The 15,324-nt window shown below is 39.8% G+C and overlaps 1 protein-coding gene across 3 annotated transcripts in view; it reads left to right on the forward strand.

Annotated features, from left to right (window-relative positions):
* The window catches only part of KIZ (kizuna centrosomal protein), a 159,951-nt gene that overhangs the window by 65,672 nt on the left and 78,955 nt on the right, over positions 1-15,324 (forward strand). The window lies entirely within an intron of this gene.

Consider the following 15,324-nt stretch of genomic DNA (forward strand, 5'->3'; position numbering starts at 1 on the left):
AGGAATCCAGAAAGAAGCTTTTGGAAATCACCAAGAAATACACTAAGGTGTCAGGCTACAAAATTAACATACAAAAGTCAATGGCATTCTTCTATGCAAACACTAAGTTAGAAGATGAAATCCAGAAATCAATTCCTTTCACTATAGCAACAAAAACAATAAAATATCTAGGAATAAATCTAATCAAAGAAGTGAAAGACTTGTATACTGAAAATTATGAGTCACAACTCAAGGAAATTGAAAAAGACACAAAGAAGTGGAGAGATATTCCATGTACATGGGTTGGAAGAATTAACATCATCAAAATGAATATACTACCCAGAGCCATATACAGATTTAATGCATTCCCATCAAGATCCCAAGCACATTTTTTTAGGAGACTAGAACAAATACTACAAATGTTTATCTGGAACCAGAAAAGACCTAGAATTGCCAAAACAATCTTGGGAAGAAAGAACAGAACTGGAGGCATCACTCTCCCAGCTCTCAAATTGTATTAATAGGGCCATTGTTGTCAAAATTGCTTGGTACTGGAATATGAATAGACACACTGACCAGTGGAATAGAATTGAGAGCCCAGAAGTAAGCCTTCACATCTATGGACATCTAATCTTTGACAAAGGTTCCCAGACTATTAAATGGGGAAAGCAGAGTCTCTTCAAGTCCCCTCAGAACAGGTACTAGACAGGGCCCAACTATCACCATTATTATTCAACATAGTGTTGGAAGTTCTTGCCATAGCAGTCAGGCAGGAGAAAGGAATTAAAGGTTTTTCCAACAAATGGTGTTGGAAAAAATGGGTTGAAACATGCAGAAGAATGAAACTGAACCTCTATATTTCACCAAATACAAAAGTAAATTCCAAGTGGATCAAGGACTTGGATGTTAGACCAGAAACTATCAGGTACTTACAGGAAAATATTGGCAGAACACTTTTCTGCATAAATTTTAAAGGCATCTTCAATGAAACGAATTCAGTTACAAAGACTAAGGCAAACATAAGCCTATGGGACTACATCAAATTAAAAAGCTTCTGCACAGCAAAAGGAACTACTACCCAAACTAAGCAACCCCTCACAGAATGGGAGAATATCTTTACATGCCATACATCAAACAAGAGGCTAATAGCCAGAATATATACAAACTCAACAACAAGACAACAAATAACCCCATCCAAAAATGGGGAGAGGACATGGACAGAATATTCACCACAGAAGATATCCAAAAGGCCAAGAAATACATGAAAAAAAAATGCTCCAAGTCTCTGATTGTCAGAGAAATGCAAATAAAGACAACAATGAGATACCACCTCACTCCTGTGTAAATGTCATACATAAGAAAAGGTAACAGCAAGAAATACTGGAGAGGGTGTGGGGTCAAAGGAACCCTCCTGCACTGCTGGTGGGAATGTCAATTGGTCCAACCTCTGGAGAACAACAGTCTGGAGAACTTGCAGAAGGCTAGAAGTGGACCTACCCTATGATCCTGCAATTCCTCTCCTGGGGATATATCCTAAGGAACCAAACAAAATTACCCAAAAAGATCTATGTATATCTATGTTCATAGCAGCACAATTTGTTAATAGCCAAAACCTGGAAGCAGCCCATGTGTCCAACAACAGATGAATGACTGAGCAAGCTGTGGTATATATACACAATGGAATACTACTCACCATTTTTAGCCCATCTTGGATGGAGCTTGAAAAATTCATGTTAAGTGAAATAAGTCAGAAACAGAAAGATGAGATTACTTTGGCCATTTCTAAATGCTGGCCTTGCCCACCCTCACCTCAAGCACCAGTGCTGCTGTGTGTAACTTCAAACACGTGTGTGTAATTGGGAGACTCTGGAATACCACCCGGGACCAAAACAAGACAGGACTAGAATGACCACAGGAACCCACTAAATCACCGGTGAGTACAAACACGTGTGGCTGGTGACAGAGAAGAGAGAGGAGTGTAAGGAGAGATTAAGTGACTGCTAACAGTACAGCAGTTTATCAGTTGAGACACCACCTCTAATCTGCTTCACCAACAAGGGGACAGCTGAAGGGAGGAGAGGACTCCCCAGAAACTCACCAGTGCAACTCTGAGTCTCCATTGCTACTACCCTCAGAATCTGGAGCAGCGACAGGAAGGGACACCAGGGGACAGAGATCTAACCAGGAAACTCAGGAGAAGATCTATACCTCGGTGGCATAGCTGAGGGGCTGTGAAAGTCTCTTTGCATAACCACTGGATTATCTCTGCCACACCCTGCTTTATCTCTTGGTCAGGAGTCAGTGATTAAGCTAAGAAGCCTATTGATAGTTTAAAAGCCCTCAGGCTCCCATAGCCTACAGGGAAGGAAAAAAAAGAGGCTTTTAAACCACTGAGCTCCAACTCAGGGATTAAAATACTATTGAAACAACTGTTAACTTCCACCACTGTGAACCCTGTAATTAACTTACTTAGACACAAGTCAATCCAGGCAACAGTGAACAATAATTTGAAAAGTACTGATAAAGGAAACTCATAATATAATATATAAAATGGTTAAAACAACAAGAAGAAATACTGGAGATTCGAATCAGGACAAGAGTCCATCTAAAAGTCCTTCAGAGGGTGAAGCACAAAGTAACGAGTTCAGCATCCAAATATTAGCCAAGGAAATAATAACAGGAGTGAGTAAAGAATTAGAAAAAATTGTAATCAGAAATACAGGAACAACAAATGAGAATATGGAAGAAAATACTAATTATCTCATGGTTATTAGAGAGCTGAAAGCTGAAATCGCTGAGCTATGAACACAACTAGCTGAACAAGCTAAAACAGTATCAGAACAGGGCAACAAAATAGATGAACTCCAGAAAACAAAAGAGGGCAGAGAGAATAGAATCAATGAAGCAGAAGACAGAATTAGCAAGATTGAGGATGAATTAGAGACAACTAAAAAAGAAGTAAGAGATCTCAAAAAGAGATTAATAGATGCTGAAAATAACAACAGAGTCCTATGGGATGACTTCAAAAGAAACGATATACCCATTATGGGCATACCAGAGGAAGAAAGAGAAGGAGAGGAAGAAAGCATTTTCTAGGCCATAATAGCTGAAAATTTCTCTAGACAACATCAAAGACATAAAGATTCAAGAAGCCCAGAGGGTCCAGAATAGAATTAACTCAGACCTAAAGACACCAAGACATATCATATTTAGAATGGAAAGGAATAAGGATAAAGAAAGGATCCTGAAGGCTGCAAGAGAAAAACAAAGGAAAACCCATAAAATTAGCAGCAGACTTCTCCATACAAACACTACAGGCCAGAAGAGAATGGCAAGATATCTATCGAGTGCTCAATGAGAAAGGCTTTCAACCAAGAATACTATATCCTGCTAGACTGTCATTCAGACTAGATGGAGGCATTAAAACCTTCTCAGACAAGCAACAGTTGAAGGAATCAACTATCACCAAGCCTGCCCTGAAAGAAGTTCTGAAAGGTCTCCTATAAACAATCAGACCACCACAAATAGGACATATATCAAAACACTCTGAAACTCTACAAGAATGGCGTTAAAATATCTTCAATCTTTGATATCAATAAATGTTAATGGCCTGAATTCATCTATTCAAAGACACAGAGTAGGAAGATGGATCAGAAAACACAACCCAACAATAATATGCTGTCTACAGGAAACCCACCTAACTCAACAAGACAAACACAGACTTAAAGTGAAAGGATGGAAAACTATCATACAAGCCAATGGCCCACAAAAAAGGGCAGGAACAGCTATTCTCATATCTGACATGATAGACTTTAAAATAGATAAGATTAAAAAAGATAGGAATGGACACTACTTAATGCTCAGAGGATTAGTCAGTCAAGTGGACTTAACAATTATTAACATCTATGAACCCAATGAGAAGCCATCTAAATACATCAAACTTCTACTGAAAGAGCTACAGCAATATATTAACAGCAACACAGTCATAATAGGGGACTTCAACACCCCACTATCTCAACATGACAGATCATCCAAGCAGAAAATCAATAAAGACATAAGGGAGCTAAATGAAGAGATAGATAAAATGGAAATATTGGATGTTTTCAGAGTGATTCATCCCAAGAAACTGGAATACACATTTTACTCAAATCTACATGGGTCATTCTCAAGGATAGACCATATGTTAGGCCACAAAGACAGCATCAGCCAATTCAAGAGCATTGAAATCATCCCAAGCATCTTCTCAGACCACAGTGGAATTAAACTAACACTTAACAATCAACAAAAGATTAGTAACAGTCCCAAAATGTGGAAGCTCAACAGTACACTTCTTAACAACTTCTGGGTCAAAGAGGAAATCAAGGAAGAAATCAAAATGTTTTGAGAGTTCAATGAAAATGAAGACACAAGCTATCAAAATATTTGGGACACAACTAAAGCAGTACTAAGAGGGAAGTTCATAGCTATACAAACACTCATTAGGAAACAAGAAAAAGCACAAATAAACAGCCTGATTGCACATCTTAAAGACCTAGAAGAAGAACAACAAAGGAACCCTAAAGCAACCAGAAGGACAGAAATCACTAAAGTTAGGGCAGAAATAAATAACATTGAGAATAAGAAAACCATGCAAAACATCAACGAAAGTAAATGTTGGTTCTTCGAAAGAGTAAACAAAATCGACAAACCTTTAGCCAGACTCACAAAACAAAAAAGGGAGAAGACCCAAATAAATCGGATAGTAAATGAAAGAGGAGACATCACCATAGACACCGCAGAAATTCAACATATCATGTGAGGCTTCTATGAACAACTATGTGCCATCAAGCTAGAGAACCTGGAAGAAATGGATGATTTCCTAGATACCTACCAACTTCCAAAACTAAGTAAAGAGGAAGTAGATAACATGAATAGGCCCATCACAGCTAATGAAATTGAAACAGTTATCAAAAATCTTTCCAGAAATAAAAGTTCTGTACCAGATGGTTTTACAAATGAATTCTACAAAACCTTCAAAGAAGAACTAGTACCTCTACTTTTAAAAGTCTTCCAGAAGATTGAAGACACTGGAATAGTCCCTGCCAGCTTCTATGAAGCCAACATCACGCTGATACCAAAAGCAGACAGGGACACAACCAAAAAAGAAAACTACAGACCAATATCTCTGATGAACATAGATGCTAAAATACTGAACAAAATTCTAGGTGGGATTCCTACAGACAACAACATATGGTTGGGTTGTGTTTTCTAATCCATCTTCCTACTCTGTGCCTTATAATAGGTGAATTCAGGCCATTGACATTTTTATTGATATTATAGATTGAAGATATTTTCATGCCACTATTGTAGATTTTTAGAGTGTTCTGATATATGGCATGTTTATGGTGATCTGATTGTTTTTAGGAGATCTTTCAGAACTTCTTTCAGGGCAGGCTTGGTGATAGTTGATTCTTTCACCTGTTGCTTGTCTGAGATTTTTATGCCTCCATCAAGTCTGAATGATAGTCTATTTATTTTTTTATATTTTTCCCTTTTGTTGCCCTTGTTCTTTATCATCATCATTGTTGTTATTATTGCTGTTGTTGTTGTTGGATAAGACAGAGAAAAATCGAGAAAAGACAGGAAGACAGAGAGGGGGAGAGAAAGATAGACACCTCCAGACCTGCTTTGCCACCTGTGAAGAGACCCCCCACACACACTGGCTCGAACCAGGATCCTGATTCTGGTCCATGCACTTTCCGCCATGTATGCTTAATCCACTGTGCCACTGCCCAGCTCCCAGTGACACATTTTCTAAGTCATGAGATTTCTTTTATATTTTATAATCCCTACTGTGTCAATAACAATGTTTCCTTTCATTCATATTTTTGCCCTATTATTATCATCATACAATCCTTCATGAAATTTGCTAACTTCTTTATAAGGAAAAAATGACAAAAATTTATTGAATGTAAGTTTTGTGACACAAAAAATGAAGTTATTAAAACCTGAGTTTTTATGCTAGATTTCACAGAGACTTGGAAGATATAATATCAACATAATAAAGAGTAAAAGATAAGGGCTGCAATGGTGCACCAGGTTGAACGCACGTAATACAAACCGCAAGGATCCTGGCTCCAGCCCCGTGCTTCCCACTACCTCATAAGCAGTGAAGCAGGTCTGCAGGTGTCTTTCTCTCTCCCTCTCGGTCTTCCTGTCCTCTCTCAATTGCTCTCTGTCCTATCAAAAAGGAAATAAAAAAATCTAAAAAAATGGCCACAGGAGCAGTAGATTTTTTCAAAAGAATAACTTAGAAAACCTTAACAATCATACTAAGAATACTGAAAATAAATACACACACATTGATTTTTTTTTTTTTTTGCCTTCAGGATTGTTGTTGGGGCTCAGTGCCAGCACTATGAATTCACTGCTCCTGAAGGCTATTTTTCCCATTTTGTTGCCCTTGTTGTAGTTGTCATTGTTATTGTTGTTACAGCTGTTGTTGTTGCTGGGTAGGACAGAGAAATTGAGAGAGGAGGGGGAGACAGAAGGGAGAGAAAGACCTGCTTCACCGCTTGCAAAGTGACACCCCACACACACAGGCGGGGAGCTGGGGGTTCGAACTGAGATCCTTAAGCTGGTCCTACTGCTTTGCAACATGTATGCTTAACCTGCTGCACTGCACTACCACCCGGCACCCATAAACATGGATTTTAACAAAGAGTGCAATAGTTCATGGGTAGTATTGTGTGACTGGAATTTAGAACAATTGCAGTGGTTTTTGACTGGTTTCTTCACTTGGAAGTCCTCATATTCTGGAATGTATTTATAGATCTTCACCTCAGATGCTTCCTTGAAGATTTAGAAACTGGGAAATATTTTGCTAGTAATGCCAATGGCTAGTGGCTGCTGTTATGAACTAGGTATAAAGCTGATATGTTAGGAACTGGTTCTGTGGTCTAGGCAAACTGGGTGCTGATGATATAGCTTCTGGTTCAGTATAAACACACAAAAATAAACAAGACAGACCATAGAAATAAGCTAATTAATGAGGTATGAACAAGGAAAATACTTTGATCCTTCATAATTATGCACTTGTTTTAGAATGCAAGTAGTCTTTTATCTTATTTTCATAGTATGACATTTTGCACCTTTGTTTAAACTTGTAAAACTATCAGTGCAAAACCTATTGAAAACAACTTTCTTCTCTCTCTCTCTCTCTTAGGTGAGGGGGATTACTGTGCCTCTTAAAGATGCTTAAGGACTATAATGAGATTTTTATGGCACTTTTTGAGAGTAGCAATGTAAGACTAGACAAATGGATGATAGAATGGTCTCAGAGGTCACTTCTCCAACATTCCACCCAGTGCAGGAGCTATTTCTGCTTGCTATTTGTCCCATCTCAGGGCTTCTTGGTGATGGGTGGTAAGCACTTCTTCCACTTCTGAAATGTAGGAGTTATTAAATGAGGGGCCATTTCTCACCTTTGACACATACCAGCTACTTAGAATTGATGAACAAGGGACTAGAGATTTGAACTCAGGTCCTTATGCATTGTAACATGTGCACTCAAGCAGGTACAGCACCACCTGGCCCCTGGGGTAATTTTAATACTTGAGCAGCCTATAAAAGAAAGCCAAAACCTGGGAGTTGGGTGGTAGCACAGCGGGTTAAGCGCACATGGCACCAAGTGCAAGGACCGGCATAAGGATCCTGGTTCAAGCCCTCGACTCCCCACCTACAGGAGAGTCGCTTTGTGGGCAGTAAAGCAGGTCTGCAGGTGTCTATCTTTCTCTCCCGCTCTTTGTCTTTCCCTGCTCTCTCCATTTCTCTCTGTCCTATCCAACAACGACAACATCAATAACAACAACAATAATAACTATAACAAGAAAACAAGGGCAACAAATGGGAATGAACAAATAAATATTTTAAAAATATTTATTAGAATTGATGGACAAATGAATGGTGGACATTTAAGGCTGCTGCTGACATTTTTGTGCTTAAGGTCTTCTTAGTAGTTTAAGAAAGTGACACATATGTGCTCTCAGTATTCCTTTTCATGCCAAAGGGTTGCCATTATTCCAAACTCTTTGGGTGTTTTTTCCCTATTCTCTTATTTTACTCTTTACAAGACATGTTCCAGTTTGTCAATGTTTTTCTTAAGTGTTGTAAAAATACCTGAATAAAACATCCCAGGTATAGTCAAATGAACACTGAATATATGAAGTGTTTCTCTTGTGGCTCTGGGCTGTTATTATCCTATCAATGTGGCCACCATGATTAGACAAATGGAAAGTGGAGTGGCAAAGAGAACAGTCAGAGCCAGGGTTTGAATATAGATAGCTTCTACCACTTATGAAAACTATTACCCTAGCAGGTTTCTTAGTCTTTTCATGCCTGAGTTTCCTCATCTATAAAGTTGTGGGCAATCATAGTATTTGCCTTATAAGATTATTATAAAGAACAAGTGAGTTAATTTGTCCCAAGTGCTTATGTTCCTGAGACAAAACAAACTCTTTGCTAGCTTTTATTGAACTTACAGTGAAAACTTTTTTTTAATTAGGGGGATTAATGCTTTACAGTAAATACAGTTGTTGGTAGATGTGTCAAATTTCTTAGTTTTCTGCAAGATACTCCCATCCCTAGCCTAGGCCCTCCTCCACCATAGTGCACCAGGACCTGAAAGCCCCCTCCCCACTTCTATCATCTTTGCTTCTTGTGTACTGAATGCTATACTGCCGACTTTATATACACATTGTGTCTTTACTAAAGAAACTTTATGCACTTCTGGGGCATATTCCAGGGAGATGAATTCTTCTGCACTTTGAGGAGGGGGTCAGTTTGACTTTTCTAGTTTTATGGCTCCAGAGCTCCCTCTTCTGTTGTTCTCCCAGAACGTATGTAAGTGTGGCCTCTTAACATTCTTAGATCTCAGGTTTTTTTTAAGGTCCTCTCTATGTTAAAGTGCAAAGATTCTTTTCTACAGTCTCAGTTCAGCTCAATTTAGAGTTCCTGCCTGGCAATTTCTGACATACTTTGAGAAGTCTGTGCTAAAAGGGTACTTAGAATGGTCAATTGTAAGAGTCTAAGGGCTTACATGGCTCTGCAGTCTGCTGTGGTTTCTGTTCTCACCCTTGAAATGTACTGCAGACCTCTTTCCAGATAGACTGCCTGTCACTTTTCTGAGTGTTGATTTAGAGGTTCTTATGTTTTTTTGCTGCCCCTTTCCATGCTTCATACAAGTATAACATAATAAGGCCTTGGTTACTGTCAGTAATTTGCCCCACTAGTACTTTTGTCACTGAATTTTTTAGTAGGTATTATTCATGAGTCTTTAGGTTATTGTTCTCATTTCTCCATATACATATATATGTATATATATTTAATTTTTTAATATTTATTTTCCCTTTTTTGTTGCACTTGTTTTTTATTGTTGTTGTAGTTCTTATTGTTGTTGTTATTGATGTCATCGATGTTAGATAGGACAGAAAGAAATGGAGAGAGGTGGGGAAGACAGAGAGAGGGAGAGAAAGGTAGACACCTGCAGACCTGTTTCACTGCCTGTGAAGCGACTCCCTGGCAGGTGAGTGCCCCAGCCTGCGGGCTTATCGACGGAAACCTAGGGTAGGGGGCAAGAGAATGGAGGGCACAAGAGACACGAAAAACGAGAGCAAGACAGGTTTCTGATCAAGCTCTGAAAATTTTATTTTGCAGCCGCATTTTAAGCACACACCATGAGGAAGTTCTGCTAAGGTAGTGGGGGGAGGGAGGTGGGTGAGCAACTTTCCAAACAGTTAGATGGTAATCACAGTTACAATGATCGGAATGTCCGTTCACAGATTATGTGCGAGACTTAGCTAAGGTTTTGGCTCCTGGCAGGTGAGGAGGGGGGGGGGGGACTCAAACCAGGATCCTTATGCCGGTGCTTGCACTTCGCTTAAACCACTGCGCTACAGCCCGACTACTTCGTATATATTTTTTAAATAAGAGAATTCAGAGAGATTAAGAAAAAAAAACACTGTGTTACCACATATTCCTAGAACCCCTTTTTTATCATTTGATATTTAACATGTGAGAAAAGATTTCCAAATGCAGTTTTATTTTATTTATTTATTTTTTTCCAAATGCAGTTTTAAAGTGTCATCTTCAGCCCCCTGGGAGCCAATTAAGAGATAAAGGGAAGAGTGGAGGAGAAAGGTGAGAAGTAAATGGGGGTGGGGGAAGGATAGAGTAGGGAAGTTAGTTAAAGAATATAGGAATTTAGGGAGTCAGGCAGTAGTGCAGTGAGTTAAGCGCACCTGGCACAAAGCACAAGGACCAGTGTAAGGATCCCAGTTTGAGCCCCATCTCCCCACCTGCAGGGGAGTTGCTTCACAGGTAGTGAAGCAGGTCTGTAGGTGTCTATCTTTCTCTCCCCACTCTCTGTCTTCCCCTCTTCTCTTCATTTCTCTCTGTCCTATCCAACAACAATGACATCAGTAACAACAACAATAACTACAACAACAATGAAAAACAACAAGGGCAACAAAATGGAAAATAAATATAAAAAAATTAAAATTAAAAAAAATTTTAATTAAAAAAAAAAGAATATAACAGACCTGTACCTGTGTGGGGAGGAACCAGCAATCAGGCCATAGGTAGCTGTTGTAGTCACTGTCTGAAAGAGCCTGCAGTCATTTCAGTCTAGGCCCCAGATCTTCAAATATTTCCAGTCTCCATTCCAGTTCACCATTCTAAGTACCCTTTTAGCACTGACTTCTCACAGTATGTGAGAAATTGTAGATTGTTGTTATGCAATACTACATTTGGGTTAATAGATAACCAGAATACTCAGGACGATGGCTGAAGAAAACTAGCCATTCCAGATTGTAGGTGACAGTTGCAAAGTCCTAGAGAAGCCAGCAAGGTCCATGTCTGGGAGCTATTGGTCACTCAGCCTGCAGAAGGGGCTTGAGTGGCAGAGTACCATTGCAGGTCAAGGGAACATAGTCAGGGACTCCAAAGTTCTTTTCCTCATCTCTCCAGTACCCGAACAGTCATCTAATCCCCCTTCATGCTGACCCAGCCACATCCAGAACTAGGGTTCTCCCTTTACTCTTTAATAGAAGAGGAGGTGATGTGTGTGACTGTGGGGGCAGGATAATCATTTTTAAGGTACCGTCTTCAATTCTTTCCAATTAAACACAAATTTGAATTGCTGCAAAGTTTATCTATGAGATTTCTTTGTGCTAACTTATCTTTCTGGTCTTGGTGAAAATTCAACTACTAAGTATCTTTCTAAACCAATATACTGTTGACTACAAATAACAGCATTGTTTCAAACTAACTTAAACATTTCTCTTTTGGGGGCCTGGTACTGGTGCACCTGGTTAAGTGTTCACATTACACCTAGTTAAGTGCTTATATTATAATGTACAAGGACCCAGTTTCAAGCCCCTGGCCCCCTCCGGTGGGGGGGGGGGTGGGGGGATTTCACGAGTGGTAAGGCAGGTCTGCTGGTATGACTCTGTCTCTCTCCCTCTCTGTCTCCCCCCTCATTTCTCTCTGTCTCTATCCAATAATAAATTTTTTAAAAATTTTCTCTTTTTATGTTTTATTAGGGAAATAGTGACTTACAAGACAATTGTCATGAGTACATGTTCTCATCTTTCCATGATAGGTATCTGCTCACCAGTCCCATCACCAACTTAGGTCTTCCTCCACCATTGTACATTGGGTCCCTTCTTCTTCTTCTAGCGTTTGCCCTTCTTCCGTAGCCAGTCAACAGCATCAGGTTGAGCCTGATGTAAAGTTTCAAGACCTCCTTTGAATCTGGAGAGGTGGCAGTTGTTGACTATGTGGGTCATAGTCTGTCTGTAGCCGCAGGGGCAGTTTGGGTCGTCTCTGGCTCCCCAGCGATGGAACATAGCGGCGCACTGGCCATGGCCTGTTCGATAGCGATTGAGGAGAGCCCAATCATAACGTGGTAGGTCAAAGCCAGGTTGACGCTTGCAGGGGTCTGTGATGAGGTGTTTGTTCTTTACCTCAGCTGACTGCCAGCTCTCTTTCCAAGAGACTGGAACAGAGAAGTTCAGTGTAGGCGTAGGGGACCAGATTGGGTGACGAGACGTCAAGCGTTGGACGGGTGGGCGAAGATATCGGCGTATATTGGCAGGTCCGGTTGAGCGTAGACATGGGAAATGAACTTAGATGATGCCACATCCCGACGAATATCTGGTGGGGCAATGTTGCTAAGAACTGGCAGCCATGGAACTGGGGTGGAACGAATGGTTCCAGAAATTATCCTCATGGAGGAATATAATTTGGAATCGACCAAGTGGACATGGGGGCTACGGAACCATACTGGGGCACAGTATTCTGCAGTGGAATAGCATAATGCCAGAGATGATGATCGTAGTGTGGAAGTACTCGCGCCCCATGAGGAGCTGGCCAGTCTTGCAATGATGTTATTCCTCGCGCCCACCTTTGCTGCAGTTTTTATGAGATGTTCGTGAAATGACAGAGTGCAATCGAGAGTAATGCCAAGATAGACTGGCTGGGCTTCATGCCAGATTCTCGTATCGCCAAGCTGCACATTAAGCTCACGCATGCATGGTGTAGATGGAAAACAGATGATACCGTTTTTGCAGTGCTAGGAATTAGTTGCCATTTTTTACAGTAATCAGATATCAGAGACATGTCTGTCGTGAGTGTTTCCTCGAGGATGTCGAACTTTGATGCCTGAGTTGCACAGCACTCAGGTCCCTAATACCTTCTCAGTCCGCCATCCCCAACCCCAACATTGGCCCTGCTGCAGCAGAGACCACATCTAGTCCAAGTTTCACCCTTTGTTTTGCTTTCCCTGCTTGTTTCTTAAATTCCATCTATAAGTGAGATCATTTGATATTCATCTTTCTCCTGTTAGCTGATTTCACTTAACATGATTCCTCCAAGCTCCATCCAAGATGAAGCAAAAGAGATAATTTTGACATTTTTAATAGCTGGGTGGTATTCAGATGGATAAACATTTCTTATTTCTGAAAGTCCAGAGGTAAAGTAGACTATGAGATTGATTGATACTACCTTTCACTTCTGTTATCCAAGACTCACATCTTTTCCATTTCCCTTTTCTGTCATCTGTGCCATGCTGGCCTCATCTTAAGGCCAGGAGCAAGATGGCAGCAACAAAGTTATTATCACCTAAATTATGTTCCCACCAGAATTACATGTCAAAGCCCTAACATCTAATATGATGGCATTTGGAGATGAGCCTTTGGGAGGTAATTGGGGTTATGTGAAGTCAAGAGGGCAAGGCCCTCATGATGGGATTAGTGCCACTATGAGACACAAGAGACCTCTCCTTTGTCTCTGCCATGTAAAGTTACAGTGAGAGGGTTGCTATCTAAAAGCCAGGAAAAAGGTTCTCACCAGGAAACAAATCAGTCAGCACTTGGTCTTAGACTTCCCAATCTCCAAATAAATATATTCATTAAGCCACTACTATTTAACATTTTTTTCTCCTCCACCTCCCCCTCCTCTTCCTCCTCCTCCTTCTCCCCTCCTTCCCCACAGCAGCCTGAACTAACTAATACAAGCACTAAGAATCTCATCTAGATATAACAGCATCCAAACAAAAAGAATCTGTCTTCTCAGATCTCTTTGTAAGGAGCAAGGAAAATATTCAATAGACTTCACCTTATATCTCATTGACTGAAATTTGATCATAGGTCCATTCCTAAGTCAATCACTGTAGTGGTTACTACTATTAAAATCAGAGAAGCATTTTTCATTAAGGGCCACATTGTGAATAATTCAGGCCTTGCCCTTCTTTCTCTTCTATCTTTTATCTCTCCCTCTTCCTCTCTTTTAATCTTAACTCAGGGGCTATTCAAAAGGTGCTATTACTGGCTTGGGCTAATCATTGTCTACTTCTAAAGTAGGCAAGGAGTTACCTCCTCCCTGATTTATACAAGGAGAATATTAATTCTTAAACAAAACTGACATTCTATGAAAATGAAGGGAGCTGGAGATTGTGTGGGTAACTGCAGTTGTGTTTAATGGTTAAGGGTACAGAAACAGCTAAAGGAGGTGTGTCTGTAAACAAAACTCCCTACATGCTAGAGTTTTGACATTTGACTCTGGTAGTTTAAAAAACAAAATGTCATGTTCAAGTTTTCTATAATGAGTAGGCATTATGTTTATCATTAGAAGAACTAAACTAAAACTAAGCTTCACAGCTATATTTGTAATTAGTTTGTGTGATGGTTATACAGTTCTTCATTATATTAGTAAAGGTCATTGAGCACATACTTTAAATGAGTGAATTATATATTATATGAGTTATATCTCAATAAACTGTTTTTTTTGTTTTTTCCCCTCAAATCTTCTAAATTTGAAAGCTTAAGAAAAATGTCCTGCACCCTTGTACTTGCCCCATGGCAGCAAGGGCACCTTTAGTTATATGACTGATTTTACAGCTTTCACTGATGGCCTTGGTAATCTCCCATAAAGGGATTTCATTGAATGGCTTTTAAAAAATATATATATACACCTTTATTCTTCATGACATAACTTTATATTTGATAATTGAATACTTATTAGCATTCAATAAAAATGAAGCACATATAGAAGTAGGATATCACTGGATTTTGTATCCTTTTCACCTCTTCTAAAATTTATTTCTTTGTATCCGATAGGGTTCTTTCTATTATAACAGAGGATCCTATTTAAACTGCTCTAAATCAAAAAAACTCTACAAGGAAGAAGTCCAGTGGTTGATGGTGGAGACTACCTTTCCCCAAGACTCAGATAATACTATCGGGCTTCAAATTCTCTCACTCTCTTTCTCTCCATAGCTTCTGAATCAGTTATTAGACCTAGCAACTAAAGGTTCTTGTCCTCCCATGTTGACTCAAAGTCTTTCTTGGTTCTGACCTTATCATATGCCCATCCCCTGCATGATCACTGTAGTAATTGGAGAGCACCATTGACTTATTCCTGTACCCCATGCTTTTCCTGGGGCCCATCGAATGTATACAGGTTGTGATGGTGGACTTATCAAAACAAAACTGGTATCTGTTACTAACTTTTAGGTTGTAAACCTTCCTTTTTGCCATCCCTAGCATGCTGTTTCCATTTTGTTACCCATACTTCTCCTTTCTCTTCAGTTCTTGCTCATCCATCTTCTCATTTATTTTCTTTAACTATATTTTTCACCTTTGAAGAATAGTTTTTATATGAGAGAGAACAGAGCAGATCGTCATAGCTCTGGCATATGACGGTGCTGCCCCGGCCAGCGGGGCGAGAACAGGGGCTAGGAACCCTGGGACCTGGAATGAAAGGGACAGGAGACAAAGAATGACAGCAAGACAGGATTCTGATCAAGCT

The sequence above is a fragment of the Erinaceus europaeus genome, chromosome 1, assembly GCF_950295315.1.
Source record: "Erinaceus europaeus chromosome 1, mEriEur2.1, whole genome shotgun sequence".
In the NCBI taxonomy this organism is placed as follows: domain Eukaryota; kingdom Metazoa; phylum Chordata; class Mammalia; order Eulipotyphla; family Erinaceidae; genus Erinaceus; species Erinaceus europaeus.